A 27,185-nucleotide genomic window follows, 5' to 3' on the forward strand; every position below is an offset into this window, starting at 1 on the left:
TATTGGAGGAGCCGTAGTGTCTCAGAGGCTTTACCTGTTGCCTCCTGGTTTGTAAGATTCATTCAGTTTAATCTCCAGTCTCTGCTGGGTTCGCTGATCCCTGCGAGGATTGTGGGAAAGGTCCAGTAATTGTTCGGAGCATCCTTGGATTAAAGAAGGAAAATCGATCAGGGGACGCACTCCTGATTGCTATCAGTGACATCCATGTGTTGGATGAGGACAGGATCAGATTCAGTAAATATGAAAATAAGAAGAATGACCATTTGCCTAGTGTAATGAAGGGTTACTTGTGCCTTTTGAACTTAACCAATAAGGGTTCCCTGCTTCCCAGGGACACAACTGGTGAGAAATTTCCTTTTTTAAGAAGAATTCTGGTGAATCACAGAAATGATTTCTGAATGGGTTGTCATTTACAATATTTGAGAGCTCTTATTTGTATATTTGGCTTAGATGTTTTAAGATTTGCCTTTAACAGCGCTATTTGATGCATCTTGCATAGTGAATGGCTCCCAAATGCAAACTTTAACGACTTAATGAATATAAAAAGACAGAAAACTAAACTGTAGGTTAATGATACCACTGCTTAACATGAATCACAATTATTCTGTTTTAAGCCCTGGAACTCAGGCAGACCCCATCTGTGCTAACTCTATCAAGCTTATCATTGTGCAACTGTTGAACAACACTGGTGCCCCAACAAGTTGTGACACTGAGGGACAGAACAGGAATTCACCTCCACAGTCAGCTCCCTATAGCAGCCTACCTGGAAGAACCAAGTGTTCCTCTTCCATTACAGGAAATATCTGAGGATTAGTCAGAACATGCTGCTCTGGCACCCTTCCTTGAACATATGGGAGAACATGGTTTTCAGAGTATTAAAGACCAGTCTGCAGTGCATTGGGGGGGTGATGGATGGCGTGGTGTTTGTTCAGAGTAAGTGGATTCGGATGCTGGGTTGGATTAGTGGTGAGGGGGGAGGCAACGCTGGGGTTGGTTGTAGGAAAAGATATCTCAGAGCTAAGGGTGTAGAGCCTGGAATAAGAGGGGCCAGGGATTGAATGGGCCAGTCGAGGTCAGTTGAAGAGGTCCTAATTCAGCAGAAGAGGTTGGTTGGGTCAAACAGGGGTCGGGAGACGAGGGGAAAGATTGTTGGACCAGTGATTAGGAGTTGGTTAAATGTGGGATTGGAAGGAACATTCCCGCATCTTTTTTTCTTGTACATGACCACCAGCCCCAGTTTCACTGAGCACAAACAGTGATGGTGATGGTTGTCTCTGGAGAGGAGAAATCAAGCAGATGTCAGGGCCCTCATCAAAATCTAACGTCTGCTTCAGGTGTGGGTAAAGGAAGCCTCTTGTTTCTCCTCGCCCAATATGGCAGATGTGGACTTCTAACTTGAAGTGTGCAAGTGCCATTTTGGGGAGGCTGCTTAGCATTTGAATAATGAGTGTGTCACCGCCCAATTTATAGACCTAAGCTTTTGGCATCATACGTCGGGATGGGGGGGCGTTGGGTGCCGTTGGAGGGAATGTGGTTCAATGAGGCAAAATTAAGGGGGAATAAATATCCAGAAATGTTGAGTAAATCTGTGTTTGATTGAACTGATTACATTTGTTACAGATGGCATTTTAAACCACAGTATATACTGGTTTAGAGAACTAGAAATTCCACAAGAATCTCTTGTTATATTAGCAAATGATAGTCATTTTTATCTGATGAGGAATGCAGATTTAAAATTTAGCAGAACAGCTTGAGGTGATTTCAAACCAAAAAAATAATAAGGAATGTAATTTTTTTCCAGCAAATTAGCTTTACCAATGATGAGATGAGAGCATACTCCTTGTACTATAAGGCACAAAATCTTGCTGATTGTCATAAATCATTTCATGGTTTCTCAATGGAAGATAAATGTAGAAAGGTTGTCTTAATCCTACAAAATGTGCCATTGAAATAAATTTCTAAGGTGATTATCATAAAAATCCAAAGAATTCTAAAAATAGATTCTTCAAAACAAGAAATTTTCCTAAACGCTTGAAGTGTGTTAGAAATATGCAGTCAAATTAATATCTTTACAGATCAAGTCGCTCCTTGATGTTGGACCATAACTTTTCATTCCATGTAAAATTAAAGGCAAAACTCTTTTTGAGAAATGTCCTCCCAGACACACGTACACATACAGTCCATCTGACTGAATTCTTTAGAGTTGAGCAGTTAAAGTATAAAGAGATTATTTTAACTGAAGTAGATGAAGGGTAAATCTTGGCTCCTATTGAAATGTTAGTGCAAAACATTGACTTCAAATACAGACAGTTCTTTACATGTCTTGATTTGTTTTATGATTGCTGTTTGCTCACAAGAGAATATTTATGACCTTTTGCCTCCAGTCATCAAAGTTATGAAAACATCAAAACAATGTGAATCAATTTAAAACGGAGAACGGTGGACCAGTTTTTTTTTGAAAAATCGGCAGATGAACTGCACAGCAGTTCAAAAAGAAGGCCCACCATAACATTCTCAGGGTAACTAGGCATTTGCAGTTAATACCAGGCCAACGACCAAGAATAAATAAAAAAATATTCTTTAGGAGAGTTAAAGTAAGAATCAGGGAAGGGCAAATTTCCCTTTATGTTTTAATGACTAAATCAGGAGGAAGAACTAATTTTGAAAAGGCTGTCATTATAGTGGCATTGGAAATAAAATCTAAGAGAACAGGCCTGTAATGATACAATGTGGATGACTAGAGCAGCTGTTGTGCACAGGTCCTTTTGAAATACAATGCAACAGTCATTTTGACAATAATGGTCGTCCACTTAAATCAAACATGAAAACATTACTTTGTACCACAGCTTCGGATCAGAGGGGACCAGGGTTCATACATGCTGTTTCTCACGTGGGAAAATTGCAGCAGCCAGCTACCTGTGGAGCTTTAAATTGTTGCCAGTCTGTCACACGAGTTGCCAAGTGAAGTTGAGGTAATCTACAAGCATGAATGAGAGGAGATTTCACTTTCCATCTAATTTTGAAAAAGGCATTTGGAGAAGGCTTGAGAATGTGCTTATTTGTTTGCTTGAGGATGGCGCAGTACAAGATTGGTTAATATTAAGTCTCAGCTGGTTTAGATGGTGAGTCACTGAGCCACGTGGATCAGCAAGATCCCAAATCTGTGCTGAATTAGCCAACTTCAGAGGGGATGGTGATGGGAGTCATGCAATTGACCTTGCTGCACTTGGTTTAGTTGTGGGAAGATTGGCCCAGATTCCTACACTCCTCTCCAATATGTCTTGCTCAAAGTATGTGTGCCTGGATGCTCAACGAGAATAAAATCCTGGCTTCATCAACATTCCCCTCACATTTGAGAAAGTACCCATTGTCTAGACTCATGTGAAGAATGGGGACAGTGGTAAGATGTCAGAATGCTTGGGACTGTAGTGTATCAAGAAGTTGATGCCTTTAGGAGAGAAGAGCACACCAGGAAAAATAATTGAGCAATGTCAATTCAATCGGACACTTCTGAGAGTGAGAAGGGCTGGTATGAATTGGAACCTTCTGCAAATAAATAGCTTCTCAGATTTCAAACATTAAACAGGGTAATGAATGTCCACTGAAATATTCATGTATCAAACTTTATATGTTACAGGCATCAATTAAACAGTACAACATTGTTCTCTCAAAGTGTAATTCTGTATATTAGCCCATTACACAAGTGGCACTCGATTTTGAGTACGCTTGGCGAGATTAAAAGCCCCAACCAATGGTCCGAGTTCTTTTTTAAAAAGAGCTCAAATTATTGTGAATGCTGGAAAACTGAATAAAAACATAAAATGCTGGAAGCATTCGGTAGGTCTGGCAGCATCTGTGGAGATAGAAACAGAGTTAACGTTTCAGGACTGTGACATTTTGTCAAAACATGTCAGCTTGATTTGCTTGGAGTCAGGGTGAGTATTCAAGAATTTGTGCTCATTTCCCACCAAGAAAACAGGGCCTGTTGTGACAAGAGCCTGATCCAGATGATCTACCTTCAGTCTACACTGGACTCGTCAAAACTTAGTGTGATGTACAGCTGTACAAGGCTATAAGATAGAACAAGAATTAACCTTGTTTTCATTGGCAAAATGAAAGATAATCAGCTCTTCAAGGACTGCCAGCCAAGATCTGGTGGGTATAATCAAACTATTTAGTTTCAAATATAGTAAAAAGGCAAGATGACTTGGGTATCCATTCAACAAGCCTTGACTGAGACAGTAGGTCAGAGACTGTCCAGGAAAACAAGCAAATGATGTGGAACTGATTCCCACCAAAAGTAATGGATACTCCTGCTGTCAGCAACTTCAGCAAATTCCAGTCTCCCCTCTTCTAATACTCATGCAGAGTAAGAAAATGACACTCATTCAGTGCTCTAAATATATTCCAAACCCTGAACTTGCTGAGGACTGATCCCACTCCATCATCATAATTTAGTTGGAGGTGCTACTCAACCCCTGTCCCAAATGCAAGTGACATTTCTGCCATATCTCTGGATAAACAGTGTTTCGAAGAGATTGTAGGCATTAAAAATCAGTGGTCGTCTGCATTATCGATGTCCATTTATCGGGGCAAAAATCTGTACGAAGGCAAAACAGACCAAGTCAAAGTGATGTGTCTTAGGTGTGTAAGAAGTAAATGTCTTCAAGTTTCAAATGTTATTGGTATAGACTTCCTCATGAAGGATTTCCATGTTCTTGTTTGAAACAAATAGTAGTAATTCTTTAAGAAATGAGAGAAGATATACTTGTACCTGCTGAAATATTGCTGGCCACACTGTAAATAGCACTTTAACATTATATTGTGTTTTTGATGTTTCTTCACTTAAAGTATCCTTTATGTGTAATGGGGACAACTCTAGTATTACTTGTAATGGACTGAAAAACACATTGGTCTTGCCCATTCATATAATACAGACTAATCAGAGTATGATTTTACTATTTGTTTAGATCTGTACATATGCCCTGATCTTAAATTGGAACTTGGGCACTCAAAAGTGATGAACAGTTTTGAGAAATCAAGGGCCCCAAGTCATTTCTTCCTTGAACTTGGAAGGGATGATCCTGATAATTCAAAGTGCTGAATCAGCTGAAGAATCCATTAATAATTTTTACTTGAAAGTCAGAAGTTTTTTAATTCACGCTTTGAGGGAACTTGGTTGAGGCAAAAATTATGCAATTTTATCTATGATGAATTACTTAGCAGCTTCTGATGTGCTGGTCTCAGCAGACACAGGAGTAAAATGCCTGAAGCAAAATAGCACAGGGTTTTCTTTTACCTGAACTTATCCCAGGATACATTTTGAACATTATACTACTTCACCTTCTTTGCCTGGTCCATTATTTTCAGTAGGTGTTGTAGTCTTTCAACAGCATTCAGCCCGTATGGAGGCAATGGAGTAGATCTTCTTTCACTGTCTGGCTGAAAACTGGCGGCAGATCAATCGTCTGTTGTACACCCTGCATGATCTTCCTCTTGACCCTTATCATTCCCAAAACCTCACTCTCTGAAAACCTTAAAGCATTTTATGATATTAGCCTGCATAAGGCAAGCATGATCCCTGGATACCGTATTACATCTCAGATTTGAAAATGTACCCTTTTTATTTTAATAACTGACTTGGTCTGTTTTGCCCAGACAAATGGACATCGATAATGCAGATGACCACTACTTTTTAATGCCTACAATCTCTTCGAAACACTGTTCATTCAGAGATATGGTAGTTCATGTTATTTATGTACACTAACCATTTATGATTGTAATCGTGAACTCACTAATTCGGACTTACTCTTCAGAGAAGAACATTATTTTCCAATGTGTTTCTTGTGAACCAGGTTGTTACAGGTGGCAATGTGTCAGTGGATTCCCTGCTCCAAAGGCTTGGATGCCTAGTGTCTCCCACCTTGCTTCAGCCTCTATTTTTGACCACTTATACCTTGTTAGTGCCGTGTGACATTATTCTATGTTAAAGATGCTAAATAAATGCAAATATTTTTTGAACTATCCTTTGATACCTTCTGAATTGTTTTTTTCTCATTCTGTGTACTCTGTGAAGTCTTTCTTTCCTTTGTATTACAAGTGCTAGATTTGTTACATGCCTCGAAATCTGAATTTTAACTTTAAATTTCTTTATCTGACCTTTGGCTACGCTCACTTTACATGTTGTAGTTATATGATTAGTTTGTACCCTAATCATTTCCTGCTTGAAGGTTTCCTCTATTATTCTCAGCACTGAAGCTACTCCTTGGCAGTCAAAGGTTTTTGAGTTCCATAGTTGGCAGTTGGACCAAATCAAAACCAGAACAAGTGGAACGGGCACCTTTTCGTTCCACAGGGACCTGAATAAAAATAAAATAGCCTGTCGTCTCGGGTGTTGATTCTGCGACACGCAGTGAGAAATAGGACGTCAACACATTACATGATGGATGTTATTTTAGCAATGTATAGTCATTCGATATGAGTCCAGGTCACTTATTGGTCCATGTCTGCCACTGTAATCAGCACAAAAGTACATTGTGCAGTCTTCGTTCATCTTACTCCCCAGATACAGTACAGTGCAATTCAAAGCTGGATTCAAGACTAAATTCAGAGATATAACTACATTTCTCTGACATCAAGTGTAAGTCCATAGGAATACCACCCATCAGGAGACTTAATCCACTTAGGCTTAAATCCCAGACATGCTTGCAATACCATTCTTCACATTTCAAATTTATAAATGAAAAAATGTTTGCATTTATCTTTCTGTATTCGGGCCATGCGATTATCGTTTATTTGCTTTCAAAGCTATTAAGAAGTCAGGTAAAAGTAGAATTTTAATGACAGATCACCATTTGTATGCACTGAAGTTGATATTTGCATTTCATGATATTAGCATACATAAGACAAGTTTGATCCCTGGATACAGTGAATTACATCTCAGATTTGAAAATGTACCCTTTTATTATAACTGAAAGGCAAGTTCATGTTATTTATGGACACTAACCATTTATGATCATGATCGTGAATTCACCAATTAGGACATGCTGTTCAGAGAAGAACATTTCCCATTATTTTCCAATGTGTTCATTGTGAATTAGATTATTTCCTATCTTTGTGGCTATTTGGTAACAACACCTCAGTGGATTACTTGCTCTAAAGGGTTTTGATTTTACCTGTGATAGGTGAGTTCTATTAGTACTTTACAGGGATGGGAATTCTATATAGAGCATTATTAAATCAGACAGAGATCATAGAGGTAAGTACAGATGAGGGATACCATTTGAATCATCTTTTCATGGGCACTTGTAATTCGCCGTCGCTTCTAAGCTTTGCTTTCACCATTTTAGTTGCAAAGTCATTCCCAAGCATTAATCACCTTGTCCAAAAAAAGCTGCATCTTGACATCAGTGTTTAACTTGCCTTTTACCAATTTTCTACATTTTTGGCCATCCTTCCATGGGAGGATCTTGGGTGTAATTTATACTAAAAATGTTACCTTTAACTTAAATCCAGGTATTGAGATTAAAATGACCACAGGAGCCAGAGCTCTGCAGGAAGACACATTAACATCTCCAGAAAATAAAAGGTTAAGGAGCTTTGTCCAGTTGTATATTCCCTTTGGCTGCATTTCAACAGGTTCTTTTCATATAGTTAATTCAAATTTGTTCCCCGTGATCAATTCCATCATTGAGGCCAGTAATTGATATAAAAATAATCTTCTAATTTCAAAGGTCTGTCTTGTCATCATCTTTTGAAAGTGGGACCATATTGGCTTGTCTGCATTCCACTGATATCTTTCCTGCACTCAGTGACTCTCACATGATGCTCAATATTTCACAGATTTTATCTTAATCTCGCTTAACATCCAATTGATCCTCATGATCTTATTTGAATTTCTAATAACATTCCTTCCAGAAGGATGCACCTGATAGTTTGTTTTTTGTACAAACATGAATGCAAACCCCAATTTATCTTAATCATTGGGGCAAACAAAGTGAAATGGGTTTTCTGTTATGAGCTTATTTTGGATCTCCTTAGAAATAATATTAACAATCACCGAGGGGCAATATTCAAGGTAAGCACAGGTTGAAAACTGGTAGTTGAAGTTCCACTGCCTGTTATATAGCCAATTTTCCTTTAACTTTAATGGTCAGGAAAATGGGCTGAGGTTTCCAGCTGCTGGTTGTTTGCCTGTGATGAAAATGGAACATCAGACCCTTTCAGTTATTTGTATTCCTTGCTAACATGTGTCAGTGCTACTAGCGCCTTCTCCAATGAATGAGGTGTCAGCTGTGGCTCAGTTCATAGCACCCTCGCCTTTGAATCAGAGGGTTGTGGGTTCATGTCCCACTCCCGGAAACCAAGAACTGTGATTGTACTCGAAAGAGTTACAATCTGTGACTGTTGATAACTCGAAAGAGTTTCTCCAATGAATGATTCCAGGAAATGCTCAATTAGTATGCATGTCTCTCAAACAATTTTATTCATTACGAGTAATAGAAGCAGTTAGAGAACTGGAAATCTTTGGTCTGGGAAACATGGTCACTTAATGGGCGGAACTTTATGGTCCCTTCTGCTGGTGAGATTTTCCAGTCCCACTAAAGTGAATGGACTTTTAAATGGCTGACTGCATTTTATGGCCTCACCCCTGCCTTGATGAGGCCATAAAATTCCAGCCATTGCATCAGTCATGGCTCAGTTGGTAGCACTTTCACCTCACAGTCAGAAGCTTGTGGGCTTAAGTGTCACACCAGAGACATGAGGATAAAAAGCTCAGCCAACACTGGCCCTCTATCCAGCTCTACCTGTCCCACCCCCCCCTTTAAACCAGCTTATATTTCACCTCTTTTCTATTTTTCCTTAGTTCTGTTGAAGAATCATACGGACTCGAAACGTTAACTGTGTTCCTCTCCGCAGATGCTGTCAGACCTGCTGAGTTTTTCCAGGTATTTTTGTTTTTGTTTTGGATTTCCAGCATCTGCAGTTTTTTTTTGCTTTTATATTACTGTAGTGTAGTACTGAGGGAGTGCTGCACTGTTGGAGGTACAATCTTTCAGGTGAGATGTTAAAACCGAGACTCTGTTCGCACAGGTAGGCATAATAGATTTAATGGGACTATTAAGTGTGAGATAAGGGGAATTATTCCTGGTGTCCTGGTCAATATTTATTTATCTGTGAATCAACATCACTAAAAACAGATTACCTGACCATTGTTATATTACTGCTTGTGCCATTGGTGGCTGTGCCTTCAGTTGCCTTGGCCCCCAAGCTCTAGAATTCTGTCTCTAAACCTCCCTGTCTCCTTTCTCTTTGAAGACACTTATTAAAACGTACCTCTTTGGCCAAGTTTTTGATCATCTGACCTAATACCTCATTATGTGGCTCGGTGTCACACTTTGTTTTACAATGGCCATGTGAAGAACCTGGGGATGTTTCACTAGTTAAAGGTTCAAAATAAATAAGTTATTGTTGTGGGAACTTGATGTGCACAAATTAACTGCATGCTGCTTACAACGGTTACTATACTTCAGAAGTACTTAATTAGCTGTAAAGGACTTTGGGACACCCTAAGGTCATGACCTGCACTAATACTTCCTATGTAAATACTAAAAAATAGTTATGTGCATGGACAGTGTGATCAACAATTTGCTTATCATATAAACTCAATGTTGCTATGACACAGCAGTTGGTAAAGGCTGAGTTATTTAAAATCCCAGAGGGAAACTTTAAACAACTGTCATAACCTATATTTTCAATCGGTATGTTTGAGATGCAACTCTGAACTCAGAAATGAAACCACCAAGCCTTCAGAGTTTTTTTTATATAAATTAAATTAAACATTTATTAAGTTAAACACAAATTTAAACATACGCACATGTCTACAAATTACTGTAATAATAACTTTTAATCAAATTCCCAAATTAATCACTCCCAGGTAAATGTCCCAAGGCGACAATAACCCATAGACTGAAACAGACACCATAAGCACATTTTATCTTACAAATTCAAAATTAGGTTCCTTTCAATTTGTTCCTTTTATAGATACCGTGGTAAGGTGTACAGGTGCTTAGATAATACATGCCTCTGACCTACCCACACAAAACTCTTCTGTATATACCTAGCCTTCCCTTTGAATGTAAATTCTCATTGTATCACCAGGTCCTTTGAGTTCCACCTCTTCTAACAATAAACCCCTTTCATAGTACCAATTTTATTAGTAATTTAAACATATTGCTTGGTGTCTCCTACCCCCAGCCTTTGAATGGCTTATTTAACAAAATGCAAATGTCCCCTCCTTACCTTACTGTTTTTTAACATCTCAAAACTACTGCACATCAAAGTACCCAGACTAGATGGCTTTAATCCAATTAGCACACACACTCTCTCAGACACAGACCCTACTACAAGTCCAATATAAAATAATTTCCAATAACAGTATGCACATTAATATCTCTTCATGACAATGTATGAAATTTGATGGTAGTTTTTTTTAAGAGGTAGCTTGCATGTAATTTTATTTTGTTTGCCCCAGCGATTAAGATAAACTAAGATTTTCATTCATGTTTGTACAAAAACTAAACTATTAGATGTAATTAGCAATTGAGGCTAATGCATTCTTCTAGAAGGAAGGTTATTAGAAATTCAAATAAGATCATGAGATCACAAATTAAATTGTCAGAATAAAACATTAACAAAAATGGCAGCAAATGCTGCATTCATCATCATTGAATAACTATTAAATAATATCAGCTCTCATATGTTTTCAGTTAGATAGGAGAACAAAGTTTGAATCAACAAATTGCACACAAAATGACACAGCTCTTCAATCTATATGATGATCCATTAAGTTCAGCCTTCACTAAAGGAAAACATTTTGTTTTATTATTGATGACTACTATCTCTGTTAGAGATGAGAATTTGGCACCACCAATTACTCCTGTCCTCTAACATTTAGCTGGAAAGGGAGGAGGCATGATACTGTTTATAATTACTTGGAAATAACCGAAGTAACGTTATTCGACTGATGAAAGGGGCTCAATCATCATGCCTTTTGTGAGGATTTCTCTTCATAAAGTTCACTTAAATCATCCTGAGCACCCGACCCCCCACCCGGCCTTTGCCAGCCTTATCCCCGGTTACAAAAGCCTCTGCCAAACTACCTCATGCCTTCAGTCACTGATTCTTGAATCTCCTTCCAACCTCTGTTCAGTTAGATTATCCCTTTTGTACTTCAGAGCACTTCAATGTACCAAAGGTTCTGTATAAGTGATAGCTGTTGTTGAAGGTGGAGTGCCAATGTGTTCCCTCTCTCTTCTCCTAAAGACGCTGTGTTTCAGTTTCACAGACATTAACAGTGCCTTGAACAAGCATCATTCCTTATATATAAGCCTCGGGTGCACCTGTAGGTAGAATAGTTTCACGGCAGGAGCAATATACCCAATGCTTCCTCTCTAGGTTTGATTTTAAACCTGTCCTCCCCCATCTCTTTTGACTTAATTCTATTAAAGAGCTTGTTCATGTTTCACTTTTTAGTTCTAATGAGGAGCTTAACCTAACACGTTAACTTATCTGTTCTCTCCAAAAGTGCTTATTGACTTCCTGTGTTTCCAGCATTTCCTGCTTTTTATAAAAGACCCTAATGCTGTCCTCTTTCTGATGTCCACGTACTTCTTTTTCAGCAGACAGTAATCCCTACTTGGCTATCTTCCTTTCGAGTTAACTGTAGCATCATCAGGTGCTGTCCAGCTGAGACCACTTAACTCTGTTTAGACCAAGAATTGAACTTCAGACTTACTTAGTCTGAGACTTTTTGTCATGGGCTACAGTACACAGAGACATTAGAGCGATTCTAGTCTGAATATTTTGTTCAACTGTAAGCAAAAGAGAAAGGAAAGTCTTGCACTTGCTTAGCACTTTTCACGATCACTGAATATCCCAAAGTGCTTTGTACCCAATGAAGTATTTTTGAATTGTAGCCACGTTGTAATATAGGAAGCATGGTTATAGTTAACATCTTTTCTTTATGTTGATTAAGGGGTAACTATTGACCAGGACAACTCCCCTGCTCTTTAAGAGTGCCAGGTAGATGGGGCCTCGGTTCAATGTCTTACCTGAAAGATGGCACCTCTGACTAGTGCAGCACTTCCTCTGTACTGCACTGGAGCGTTGATTTTTTTTGCTCAAGCCTGTCATGGGCCTTGAACCCACAATTTGTGTATAAGAGTCGAGAGTCCTACCAATTGAGCCATGGCTGACACTTGACTATTCCACAGAAAGGCTAATAACTTCATTAAGACATTTTTTAAGTGAATGTTTGTGCCAACTGATGTAAACAATAGACCTCATTGAACAATTGAAAGCCTTTTTCAGTTGGGACACCAAGTAATCTCAAATTAGATATAAAATACATGATATGAAAGGCACCATTTTCTCCACCCTGTCCCAAAATTGCACCCACTGAGTCATTGCCATTTCCAATTTCCCCCATTAGTTATTCTTTAATAGGATATCTCAGTGCTTTTTGCCACTTTTAGCCACATTGTCAGCTGTCCTGCTCATTGTGTTCGTAGCCATTAGGAATTAGGCTGAGATGCCTGAAATATATTTCCCTTGGTGACGTGGAGACGGTGAAAGGCAATTTTTCATTTTATCTCTGGCCTTCATTCAAACCCAGTTCTCTGAGGTGAAAACGCAGTACCTGTACCTGTGCCTGTGTTACTGTGCCTTAAAATATTAACAGTGGTATAAAGGTACAGGCACGTGGTATGGTTCTGAACAGTGTGCGCTGTTCACAGTGAATGGTGTTGAGACCTATTGAAGTTTTGAATGACAGGGTAGCATTCTTTCTTGATGTTTCTGTTTCTGAAAATTAGAATTGTATGGAGAGTTTCGAAGAGCTATTTGGAGAATTACGGTAATTAATCTTCTAATTAGGCACTTTACAGCCTTCTGGACTTAACATTGAGTTCAACAACTTCAGACCATGAACTCTCTCCTCCCTCTTGACCCCTTCTTTTAAATCCATTTTTTTTTCTTTTATTTATTTGCTTTTTTTTAATCCTTTTTCCCCAACACTCCCCGTCCCTCCCCCTCACAGGCACCATCTGTCACTTGTTTTTATGTTTTGCTTTCACAGAGCGCTGACCCCTGTTCTGCATTTAAAACCTTCTGCCATCTTACCTTTATGCCACTATCAGCACCTTCTTTACTCTTTACCACTGCTATTAACACTCCCTGTCTTGTGTCCATAACACCTTTGTCCATCTTAGCTGTCACCTACCCCTGTCTCATGCCTAACTAATGTCACTGGACTAGTAATCTAGAAGCCCTGGTGAATTGTCTAGGGCCATGGGTTCAAATCCCACCATGGTAGCTGGTGGAATTTGAATTCAATTAATAAATCTGCAATATAAAGCCAGCCTCCATGAGCAACCATGAAACCATCGCTGATTGTTGTATAAACTCATCAGCTTCACTGCTGCCCTTTAGGGAAGGAAATCTGCCATCCTTACCTGGTCTGGCCTAAATGTGACTCCAGACCCACAACAATGTGGTTGACTCTTAACTGTCCTCAGAAATTGCCAAGAAAGCCGCTCAGGTCAAGGGCAAATAGGGATGAGCAACAAATTCTAGCCCTGTCAGTGACGCCTGCATCCCATCAGGAAAAAAAAGGTCCTTTTTTGTTCCTCTATACAATTTAAACAGCATGCATCTAAAGGTAAGACCATAAGTACATTCCCTTGTCTCTTGTATTTAGCATCGATCAGCCCATCCTCCTCATCCGCATCTCCTTTCTGTTTTCTGCAATATTTGTCATAACTTACTAAATCCACACCCCAATTTGTGTCATCAGCATTTTTTTTATATTGTGCCTCAATATGTTGGACCAATTTTCATTTGTTGCACTTGGGGCATTAATGGGGCAGTATTGGCCTCGGAATTGTGTTGGTAACCCTACCATTCAATTAGCGGCAGCTATATGACTGATGGCATTTTGAATTGGGCCTGTAGCTGGATGCTTTAAGCACCAGTCTGTTTTGGCAGTAGACTCATATATAAATCAGAGTCCTAGGACCCTGATTTCCATTTTAGGTTGGAACTGGTTGGAGCATGTGTCATGCACACCTTATTCAGTTTTTAGGATGATGGAGCCAAAGAATCCTAGCGGAGATAAGTGCAAAATTATTTTCTTTGGGTTGCAGAGGAGTGTTCCTGTTCCTCTAGGCTTCACAAAATAGCCTGGGCCACCTCTCCTTTTCCCAAAGAACGCCACCCTGCACACCCCACCTCCCCCCCCTGAACTCTGAGCAAATATCTAGCTATCAGCCAAGCTGGCCTGATCTTGGTGAGCTGCATTTAGAAGCACCCAAATGGGATCCATAGTCCACCAAACTGATTGTAAGTAAAGCTGGAGCCTTGAAACCTGGAGCTGCCTCTTTACATCAGGTGAGGCTAACTCGTTGCATGGAAGTCTAAATCCACCCTTCTCAGCCCACAGACGGGCTCTTATGCCCCCACTGGTGCTGGACTTGGAGGCGGGAAGGGCAGTTACTTAGTTAGGCAGGATAATGGAGTATGGAACTCCGCCACCCTCCCACCTGTGCCCGAATTAAGTTCTGAGTGAAAAGGCCTTCCTTCCATGGTTGACCCCCCCTGCCCCTCCCCCACCAATTGAGGCCCTTTAGTGGCCAATTAATGACCACTTACAGACCTCATTCTGCCGCTGGTATTAACTCTGCAAGTGGGCCCGTCACCATGCACAACAGGTAAAAATGTGCAGCTAGCTTGGTCACCTCCAGGGATGGGTGCTTACCCTTGATCAATGTGCTTGAAGGAGGGGTCTGTACATTGGAAAGGGACATGCCGATTGAAAGCTGCACTGACAGCCAAACCCCCTGCACCCCTCTCCCTGCAAGCGCCCCATCCACCATCCCATTATTTAGCTCTGGTCTGGGGGGTCTCGGAGACATTGGGACACCAGTGCCTGTTGCTTCCCCGTTGGTGCTGCTGAACACCGAGAACTGACTGGTCAGCAGCTCTTGGTAAGAGAGACTTCCGCCCCCCGGGGTCTTGATTCAATGGCAAGGCTCGCCACTGACCTCACCGCTGCCTGGTTGGCATGTGGTTCGATGAGCCTTCGCAAAAAGAGGCCGCGTGGGCCTCTTGCTGGCAGTCCAGCCGGCAGGTGAGACCTCCGATGCCTCAACAGGATTCGGCCCCACATCGTTATGGATAAAGTAAATGAGAATTGGCCTAGCACAGGCCTCTATTTAATGCTGCTCCACCTATCTTTCCAGTCTGAGGGATTTTCCATTAGATCTACCCTTTGCTTTCTCTTCCCCAGCGGGGACTCTCTCCATGCGGCTACAAACATCTTAGTTTAATTTGCCATAAATTTGCATGCAATAACTTATTAGATGCTTTTTTGAAAATGTGTATAAGCCACATCTACTACACTTCCTTCATCTGTCCTCTCTATCATTCCGTCAGATGGACTCCAATTGATCAATCTGTACTGACTGACCCCCGTCCCCCACCCCGATTAACCCATCCTTCTCCAAGTGAATCATAATCTCATTCCATATTAACTGCCAACAAAATAACTAAGATGAAATGGTTTATAATTCCCTCACTTACTGTTGTCTCTTTTTGAAGAGTGGATCATACTTGTCACATTCCATTCCTCCGCCTTAGTTTCCTTTTCCACGGAATTTGTCAGAACCTCATTTGTGTATTTTATTGCCCAACTATCTTCAGCCAGGATCCTCGGATATAAACCATCATATGTTCCAGAAAATGATCAAATAATAGTGATTTTTCTCTGAGGTTTGAGTAACTTCTTCAGTGTAATTTCTCTTTTTTAATATTAATCTTTATTACCCACCACAATGCTACCACGATCCTAATACTTATCTGCTCCCTGAAAACTGAACGTATTATTCACTCATCTCCTAATGGTCCCACCTGTACCTTGCCTTTCCTCTTATGTTAATATAGTTATAAAAAGCCTTTTGTTGTCCTTATACTTTTTGCTAATTTTCTCTCGAGTTCTTGCTTAGCCTTTCCAATGTTCCATTTTTTTAACTTTCCTATCCTTGGTATTTTTCTTGGCTTTCACTTTTATTATCTTTGTATGCACAATATGCTTCCTTTGTCTCAAATCTGACTGACATCTTATCAGCACTGGCAGAGGACGTCAGATGATAGACATCTTCTGCATCTCCTGAATGCCATCCATGGTGAAGTAACAAGGGGTGACATTATCATTTTAAAAGTCACACGTCACACTCATTGGGCGAAATTGTTCCAGGTTCGGTAGCGGGTGGGAAAAATGACATCTTACCTGTCGGCTGCAATGGCAGCTTTTCACGCCATATCATCCCAAACCCACCGCATTAATTATGCATTCCCAGGAAAGACACCATTTCCATGGCGGGCGGGCTCTCATTCGCCCGCCAGGCCATCATCTCGCTGCTTCATCACACTGGGCGGCATATTTAAAGTCCAGCTGCATGCTCACCTCTCAGTGCTTCCAGCTCGTGACTGCTGCAAAGCTGACAGGTTGGCCCCAAAAGGCAACAAGACTGCAGCCCCCAGGTGCAATGACGCGTCCCTCCAGCGCCTTTTGGACACAGTGCAGGCTCACCGTGATGTCCTCTAACCCCACTCTGGCTGCATGATGGACAGCAACCTCACTAATCTGGCTCGGGAGGCGGTGGTAGTGGTGGTCAGTGCCAATGCCTTGCAAAAGAGGACTGTCACCAAGTGCCGAAAAAGGATGAATGGTCTCATCTGTTCCACCAATATAACTCGCTCTTCTCATCACTCTCAACTCACACTCTCAAACCCATCACACATCCACAGGGACCTCACAGCTCAAGGGACAACACCACTAACTCTCACACACACCCTTACATCTCCATCAGGCTCATACCTTCTCAAGCACGCGTCCTCATCCTGTCCATGGCTCCTCTCACCACACAAACATTCCACTCAGTGCCATGTGTCCTGCTCACACACTCTCCATCTGCTTTCATGCAGGAGAAGCTGGCTCACAACAGCAGGGAGAGGCCCCAGATCGGGGTTCAAGTGGCCTACATTAGGCCCCTCACTCACTTTGAGGAGGGTGCCATTGCACTGACTGAGGACATGAACCATGCCTACGGTGATGGTGAGGTCAGCAGTGAACACCGTCATAAGGATCCTGCACCACAGCATCCCTCTCTCAAAGCAAATGTAAGTGCTCTCCCTCCTACTTTTGACTCTGCTGCCATGCACTACTTATCTCTACTTTGGTTCACAGGGAGCTCTGTTAAGCGACCGACACCCTCAGCCAGCCAGTCCCTCAGCTCCATCCACATCCTCACCTCCAGCCTAGAGGACACCCCCTCCATTGAAGAGATGGAAATAAGCAGCCTGGAAGACGCGTCATAGCACTAACCCACACCCTGTACCAGCGCTGAGGCACACACCTCGGTGGGACCTAGATCTAGATCTAGAGCAGGCTCAGGTTCACAATCTGGTGATCATCACATGGGCACATGCCCGCAGAAGCAGGAGGCAGGGTCATGTGCTCTCCCTGGCACTCAGAAGACTGCTGGGGATCAGGCATCTGTGAGATCTGAGTCAGAGGGCGAGCCTCTGGATTTGGCCATCAAACTCATCCTGGAGAGTCAGCAGAAAGCGTGGGAACATCACGCAGAACTGTTGGAAGCCCTCAGCATAGTGTCTCGCGAGTCAGAGGAATGCGTCTGCCTGCTCTCTGATGAAGTGGTGCCCACATGTGCGCATATGGAGATCTCCATGGGGAGGAAGGTGGACGCCATGGAGACCCTGGTCCAGCGGAACGCAGAGAGTGCAGACCCGCACTCCGTCTCGGGAGCCATGGGTGAGTTCCTGCAGTGGCAACACGAGTGGGAAATGGGGCACCTCGACACCCCTCCAGGTGCGCCTTCCCCTCAAAAAGTCAGGCCGACCCCAGGCACCCGAAGGGAGGCGGAGAGGCAGCTGGACTCCCCTGGATCTCAGGAATCTCTGAGGCTGTCCTCTCTTTCCGAGTCCCCTTTGCCTGTGAGCCCCTCAACCTCATCCTCTGTTACTGCAGCGGGAGCAGCTGGCCAATGAGTGATTTGGCAGGGAGTATGTGTGTGAGGCAGGGCCTTTTGGAGCCTCGTGCAAGCACTCTCCCACGCACATAGATCCTTCACGTATCGTACGCGCCTCAATGTCCTGAGCATTTTGAATGCTCCCTGCTGGGGTTCGCTTTCAGTTGTCCATCTGAGCTGACCTACATGTCCGCCCACCCAATAATCGCACTCCCATGCAGCGCTAAATCTCGCCCACCACGACAGTCCTTTCACTCTTGATTTGGACAGCATGGTGCTAACTCAGTTTTGCTTTTGTTCACCTGCCCTTTACCCTCCCCGAGTCACCCAGTTCCTTTCCCCCATCACAGTTGACTCCCCTGGCATCCCCTGCCACTTCCCCAACCGTCACCTACCAACCTGAACCCTTGTCTTTCCAGGATGTCCAGGTGAATGTGCACGCTCCCTTCCTTCCCGAAAATCCCATCCCCATCCACATTCACTTCCCTGACCACCTTCTTCCCACCCCCGGGGTCTGTGTCTGCCCTCCGAGTCCCCACCAACCACCCTCACCATCCCTTCTACTACTACCGTCAAACCCTCACCCTCCCACCCTGCTGCCTCACTCTGCCCTCGGTCTTTCTCATCATTCCTTCATACCCCGCCCAACCTCTGTTCAATCCCCAGGATGCAGTAATGGACCCATCAGACCCCTGCTTTGCATGTTCACCTGGACATCACCACCCCACTCCAGACCCCTTCTCACTCCGGACCCCTCCCTTCCCCACCCTGGGGAATCCCTTCCCTCCAGGAAGGCCTCACCCCCACTTAGTCCTCACAGACCCCCCGGACTCCCTCCCTGCTTCATCCCTCCCCCTACCTGACTCCTTCAGACTCCCTTACTTCTGCCACCCTTTGTCCTTCTACCCCTTGCGACTCCTTCCTCCAGCCTTACCTCTTCCTCCAGTCTCAATCCTTCCTCCACCTTATTCCTTCCCCCATCCTGACTCCCTAAGACCCCATCACTTCTTCTGTCAGCTTTACTCCTTCCCCCTTCCTGACTCTTTCTTTCCTTCTTCCACCCTTACTCCTTCCCCTCTCCGCATCTTCCTACCCCCGGACTCCCTTCCCTCTCAGCACTCCTTCCTCTCCCCGGACTCTCTCTCCTCTCCTCACTCTTTCCTCCCCCCTGGACTCCTTCCCCTCCCTGCACTCCTTTCCCCTCCAAACTCCTTCCCTTACACCTTCCACCCCCCCTACACCTACCTCTCCAGTTGCCATCTTCTCCCCTGTTACCCCTCCTCCCACCCTACTCCTTCACCCTCCCAACCTCACCCTCCGACGGCTTAATTCCACCCCCCCCACTTCACCCCTCCCAACATCTCTTCCTCTCCCAGCCGATCCTAGACATTCCTCTCCCACCCCCTAAACCATCATCCGTTGTGAGCATCAACGGTGACTTTCTAACTTCCATGAGCTGCTTCACAGCAGAACCATGTCCATGAGGATCCACCCAGCGTGGTTCCTCCAGGATCCAGTTACTGTCAGGCTAAAGGATATTCTGCTCCTCAGATGTCCGTGATGTGAATAGGGCCCTGGTGGTAAGTCCCGGCTTTTGCATGTCACAGTTGTCAATACGTGTTCTGCACCGGCATCTTTTCCCGCCGATGCGGGTGGACCATCCAGCGTAGGGTTAGGGTCCAGTGGCTGGCCTTGGAATGAAATGCTGATGTATTACAATGAGGTACCCGACATCCGATGGTGAGAAATGTGGCCCGCCATTGGCGGGCGGAGCAGATGATCGCAAGCTGGCTTCACGATGCCGTGAAACCAATTTTTGGCCTTCTCACCATATTACCCGCTCACACCACCGAACACGCCCAACTTAAATGAAAAGCTATCTCTACACTGTCAATATGATGTTTAGCTTGGAAGTTATAGTTGGCGATTAGTTGTGGACAAAACACTTTGGTTGCTAACTTCCTCAGAGTTACTCCTGCTCAGCTGACATAAAGCAGGAAATAAACTATGACTGTGCACTGGGTGAGATCCAAAAAAATCCCCAGCCTTTGTCTTTGTACAGCATTCATCTCTACATGTTGCATTAATACAGGCCAGAACCAATTTATTTCAAATGGGCTAACGCCTTCAACAGGCAAGAGTATCAGATGAACACTTTAAGTGTTAAAAAGCAAACATCGCCAGTAATTTCTGTGCTCCTTTTCTGAAATTCAGGATATTACCTGCTCTCTTATGATCTAAGCCCATAAATTCCTTTCATTACAATATTGAAAAGAGCAGGCATTTTTGATGAGCCCCAGGCTTGACACTGAATCACTCAGAGAGTTCTCCTTCATTCTTCAGCTAGTACTTTGTAATTTTGTGAAGCTGCTTGCTAAATAAGTATGTAATTCTCAAATAAGTTAAGAGCCAGTTTCTCATTTCTCAGATTGATAGGCTTTATTTTCAGGTCAACTAAGCATTAGCTATTTGATCGTCCACATTAGAATGTAAGGAGAAATAAACTTTATGTTTAACACTGCTATGCTGCTCCATTTGATTTCTGGTCTTCTGGCCTTCCAGTAGATCTAATATATCAATCATCAAGAAAATATACCTAACAGGGCCTACATTTACTATGCTGCAGTTTAGCACCCAGAGTTCATAACCTTTTGTCATGGCATTTGAAATGTCACTCTTCACAGCAGATCACTGCTGTTAAAATTTTTATTTACTCATTTCAACACCATGTAGAGCTTTTCATGCTCCTTCTACATGGCAGAACAAATTTGTTCAGATAGACTGCACATGTAGTGGTTTGCAAGTCCTCAGACCTTTCACTGCACCACCATAGCAATCACCAAGGGGAAAGAATTGTGGCTGGCCTGCATAACATTGATATTCATCACTGCTGCCCCTTCAGGCACTTACTTCCACATTTATTTAACTCCACTCCCAACAAAGTTGCTTTGTCATTTGTAATTCATTGGAAAGATGCAAGATTTGACAGCTACAACAATCATCTCAGGTGTACGAGTTCTGTTTGCTGAGCAAGGGGTTCCTGAAAGAGTAACGTGTGATAATGGATCCCAATTCACCTGCAGAGAGTGTTAAGAAACTTGCTGAACACTATGGGTTCAGCATCAACATCTCATTACCACATTGCTCAAAGGGACACGGGTTCATAGAAAGACATGTCCAGGCAGTCAAGAGAATCCTTGTGTAATGTCCCAGAGATCAAGGAGGACCCATTGTCACTCTGGTCTGCACCTCTCAAGGCTGACATGAAATTGCCGACAGGCCTATTGTATGGCAGAAGGTGCAAGGTAACTTTGCCAAGCAAGATACACCCTCCAAAAGACCCAGACGAAGTAAGACAATGGCTGAAATTTTGCGGCCCCGTTGGGGTGGGGATGGGAGCCATAAAATGGAGCGAGCCATTCTACACTCCATTGACTACGATGGGACCATAAAATCCCGCTGGTGTAAAATTCAGGCCAACAACTTACTGATGCACAGCTAGGAGGAGCTCAACACTTCAACAAGCGTGCCAAATCCCTGCCTGAGTTGTTGAGAGGACAAACTGTACTCATACAATCATCAAACGTTGTTGGTGAAGCTGAGATTCCAAGGCCATACATCGCTGAGACTGAAGCTGGTAAGCAAATGCGAAGGAACCAAACCCACATTCAATCCACATCTAAAACAGAATTACCTGGAAAAACTCAGCAAGTCTGGCAGCATCGGCGGAGAAGAAATCAGTTAACGTTTCGAGCCTTCATGGCCCTTCGGCAGAACTGCAGCATAGTTTCAACAAGGGAGAAATATAAATTGGTTTAAGGTGGGTGGGGGGGAAGAGACACATTGAGGGTGTGGTGTGAGCAGATAATCAAAAGATGTCACAGACAAAAGGGTCAAAGAGGTGTTGAAGGTGGTGGTCTTTGTCTGAGAAAAGTGCTAATTAAGAATGGAAAACAGGATATTCAAAGTACAGCTCTAGTGGGGGTGGGGTGGAAAGACTAAAGGTTATAGTTTTAGATTTAAAAATAATGGAAATAGGTGGGGAAAGAAGAATCTATATAAATTATTGAAAAAAAAAAGCGGGTGGGGGGGGAAAAGAAACAGGGTGGGGATGGGGGGAGGGGGAGTTTAAGATCTAAAGTTGTTGAATTCAATATTCAGCCCAGAGGGCTGTAAAGTGCCTAGTCGGAAGATGAGGTGCTGTTCCTCCAGTTTGCGTTGGGCTTCACTGGAACAATGCAGCAAGCCAAGGACAGACATGTTGGCAAGAGAACAGGGTGGAGTGTTAAAATGGCAAGCGACAGGGAGGTTTGGGTCTTTCTTGCGGACAGACCGCAGGTGTTCCGCAAAACGGTCGCCCAGTTTGCGTTTGGTCTCTCCAATGTAGAGGAGACCGCATTGGGAGCGACGAATGCAGTAGACTAAGTTAGGGGAAATGCAAGTGAAATGCTGCTTCACTTGAAAGGAGTGTTTGGGCCCTTGGACGGTGAGGAGAGAGGAAGTGAAGGGGCAGGTGTTGCATCTTCTGCGTGGGCATGGGGAGGTGCCATAAGTGGGGGTTGAGGAGTAGGGGGTGATGGAGGAGTGGACCAGGGTGTCCCGGAGGGAACGATCCCTACGGAATGCCGTCAAGGGGGGTGAAGGGAAGATGTGTTTGGTGGTGGCATCATGCTGGAGTTGGCGGAAATGGCGGAGGATGATCCTTTGAATGCGGAGGCTGGTGGGGTGATAAGTGAGGACAAGGGGGACCCTATCATGTTTCTGGGAAGGAGGAGAAGGCGTGAGGGAGGATGCGTGGGATATGGGCCGGACACGGTTGAGGGCCCTGTCAACGACCGTGGATGGAAAACCTCGGTTAAGGAAGAAGGAGGACATGTCAGAGGAGCTGTTTTTGAAGGTAGCGTCATCAGAACAGATGCGACGGAGGCGAAGGAACTGAGAGAATGGGATGGAGTCTTTACAGGAAGCGGGGTGTGAGGAGCTGTAGTCGAGGTAGCTGTGGGAGTCGGTAGGCTTGTAATGGATATTGGCGGACAGTCTATCATCAGAAATTGAGACAGACATGTCAAGGAAGGGAAGAGAAGTGTCAGAGATGGACCATGTGAAGATGATGGAGGGGTGGAGATTGGAAGCAAAATTAATAAATTTTTCCAGGTCCCGACGAGAGCATGAAGCAGCACCGAAGTAATCATCGATGTACCGGAGAAAGAGTTGTGGGAGGGGGCCGGAGTAGGACTGGAACAAGGAATGTTCCACATACCCCATAAAGAGACAGGCATAGCTGGGGCCCATGCGGGTACCCATAGCCACACCTTTTATTTGGAGGAAGTGAGAGGAGTTAAAGGAGAAATTGTTTAGTGTGAGAACAAGTTCAGCCAGACGGAGGAGAGTAGTGGTGGATGGGGATTGTTGGGGCCTCTGTTCAAGGAAGAAGCTAAAGGCCCTCAGACCATCCTGGTGGGGGATGGAGGTGTAGAGGGATTGGACATCCATGGTGAAGAGGAAGCGGTTGGGGCCAGGGAACTGGAAATTGTTGATGTGACGTAAGGTGTCAGAGGAATCACGGATGTAGGTGGGAAGGGACTGGACAAGGGGAGAGAGAAGGGAGTCAAGATAACGAGAAATGAGTTCCGTGGGGCAGGAACAGGCTGACACGATCGGTCTGCCAGGACAGTTCTGTTTGTGGATTTTGGGTAGGAGGTAGAAGCGGGCCGTCCGAGGTTGGGCAACTATCAAGTTGGAAGCTGTGGGAGGAAGATCTCCAGAGGAGATGGCACCTCCCCATGCCCACGCAGAAGATGCAACACCTGCCCCTTCACTTCCTCTCTCCTCACCGTCCAAGGGCCCAAACACTCCTTTCAAGTGAAGCAGCATTTCACTTGCATTTCCCCTAACTTAGTCTACTGCATTCGTTGCTCCCAATGCAGTCTCCTCTACATTGGAGAGACCAAACGCAAACTGGGCGACCGTTTTGCGGAACACCTGCGGTCTGTCCGCAAGAAAGACCCAAACCTCCCTGTCGCTTGCCATTTTAACACTCCACCCTGTTCTCTTGCCAACATGTCTGTCCTTGGCTTGCTGCATTGTTCCAGTGAAGCCCAACGCAAACTGGAGGAACAGCACCTCATCTTCCGACTAGGCACTTTACAGCCCTCTGGGCTGAATATTGAATTCAACAACTTTAGATCTTAAACTCCCCCTCCCCCCATCCCCACCCCGTTTCTTTTCCCCCCCCACCCGCTTTTTTTTTTTCAATAATTTATATAGATTCTTCTTTCCCCACCTATTTCCATTATTTTTAAATCTAAAACTATAACCTTTAGTCTTTCCACCCCACCCCCACTAGAGCTGTACTTTGAATATCCTGTTTTCCATTCTTAATTAGCACTTTTCTCAGACAAAGACCACCACCTTCAACACCTCTTTGACCCTTTTGTCTGTGACATCTTTTGATTATCTGCTCACACCACACCCTCAATGTGTCACTTCCCCCCCACCCCCACCCACCTTAAACCAATTTATATTTCTCCCTTGTTGAAACTATGCTGCAGTTCTGCCGAAGGGCCATGAAGGCTCGAAACGTTAACTGATTTCTTCTCCGCCGATGCTGCCAGACTTGCTGAGTTTTTCCAGGTAATTCTGTTTTTGTTTTGTTTTGGATTTCCAGCATCCGCAGTAGCTTTTTGTTTTTATCTTCAATCCACATCTGCTTGGAAAAGCAGAAAAGGTCATTAACAAGCTGTGCAGCACCAACAATGTCACCAACAAGTGTCCCGACATCAACGTCAACAACAACCCCTACAACACCAGGAGCAACCCATACAACGTAACTGTGCAGCGTGCCAATGAAAGTGATGCCTACCAGTACATAAGATGGAAGCATAACATCCTACCACCGAAGCGATAATATAAATGATATTTTTGAGAAAACAAAACAGATGATAAAATACTATTAAGATGTTCAAGTTAATTATAAGTGCATTGTTAATTTTCTTTCATTTAGACCAAAAGTTAATGATTGGAAAAGTTAATATTGGTGTAAAGAAACATCATCTTTTTCAAAGAAAGAGGGATATTATGTTATATTGTTATTCAAGAAGAGTCAGGAAATATATTGTTATGTATAAGCACACGTAAGTATCCAAGATGCCACAACGCTCACTACCGCACTGCAGTCTGTGCACCAAACTAACAATTTATCATTCCATCACCTCTTGGAGAACTGCAAGAAACTGTCTTTGAAAGCTCCAGTATTTATATCTAAAAGTGGGAGATTTTGAACTGCTAGGAACTATAAGACACAATGAGCTGAATTTTCATCTTAGCAGCGGGCAGCAGGAGTACAGAAATTTTCTTGCTTGGCATGCCTGACTCAGGAGAATGTGCCTGCCAAGACAGGATTTTCGATTCGGGTGGGATGGGGTGGGTGCTAACGGGAGTCGGGCTCTCCATGCCCGGAAGCATTTTGGAGGCATCCACAGGGGCTGCCAAGTGCCAAGGCAGGCTGACTAAGCAGCCTGCTTCAGTGCTCTTAGTCCCAGTAGTAATAAAAAGAGTAAAACAAATGACAGCCTACTAGCCCTCACCCGTCACAATCCCTATGCCCCATCTAACCCAATGCATGCCTATCCACCCACCCTAATGGCCTCTCATACCCCCCATGCCAACCTCTGCCCCGCCTCTCACCCTCAATGACTCCTTTTATCCTCCATGCCAAACTCTGGCAATTCCATGTCCATTCACACAGCATACACTCCATACAGAACCAATGAACCTTCTAGTAATAACGACATGTGTGGAAACCTTCAAAAAAAGTCATTTATTCATAACTTTCTTTTAAAAAATCCGCTTTTACTATCACCATATAAAAGCATCAATCATTTAGACCTTTTAATTATCAACAACGGAAACTAAAAGCCCTGACATCTCTTCATCTTGTGTAAATAGACATTGTGCAATTGATAAAATAGATCCAAGAGAAATAGCTGTCAGTCAAGCCATGATTTCCCTTGGGCGCAACTATGTCAACAGACTAATGGATCTCTTGGTTCTCAGCCAAGAATGCATTATGAGGCCTTGTTGAGACTCCAGGAAAATTATGGGGGAAACGAGGAGATGATGCCCTGCAATGGAGCTGGCCGGGTCCAGAGTGCAGGGCTCGCAACCCGCAGCAGCCCGTACCCTTATCCTGCACGGATGAAAATTGGGAGCACTGAGAATGAGGCTGGGAATCCCTGAATCAGGTCCCACCCACCGTTTTTAGGGGGCCATGGAGTGTCACCAGCTTGCGAAAATCCACCCCAATATATCCAACAGGTATTGATGATCACAACTCCATCTGGTAGTACCAAATTAATTGACTAAGGACAAAACTGTTTCTTTGAAATATTTATTTACTTTTAGTGGTGAAATAGATATGTTCTGTTCTGGTGACCTAACAAGGGAAATGTTCCTATTAACATGAATCTGCATAATGTTATGCAATGTTTACCTTTCATTCAAAGGACAATGCAAGTTGTTTTGCTGTTACCTGTTGTATCCTGTCAAAATACATTTTTATTTGAAGCAATCCTGCTATCCTTTGAATCAGCTGTGGGAGAATGTATGCAATCTTCATGTCTTTATGACTGATGAAAGGATCTTTGTTGCAACAGGATGCTTGGAGGCAATTGTTATATCTAGTAATAAGAACAAAACTTCCAAGCTTGTCTATCATCTTAGATGTTGCTATGCAGTGTATTGTATCCCCTCTCGTCTTCAATGCTAACTTATCACTATTGAAAGTTGATATGCGAGCACATTGCTTCAGCTTTGAGGATAATTGAATATGTCTTGTTAGAGACGTATGCAGTGGTCTCCTCATGAAAATTCTTACTTAGAATGGCCTATTATTTTGTCGGAGCTGTCTTCTAATCCAACAACTTTCTGGAACAACAACGAGAACTTGAAGTGTGTCAAAAAGCTTTGATTTTCCTCAAGATACATTACTGTGTATAATAAGCGTATAAATGGTGACGTGTTCATATATCGTGTTTTCCATCTTCCCCACTAGATGTTCCTTTCTACGTTCTTCCCAGG

This window comes from Cetorhinus maximus, chromosome 2, assembly GCF_964194155.1.
Source record: "Cetorhinus maximus chromosome 2, sCetMax3.hap1.1, whole genome shotgun sequence".
NCBI lineage: Eukaryota > Metazoa > Chordata > Chondrichthyes > Lamniformes > Cetorhinidae > Cetorhinus > Cetorhinus maximus.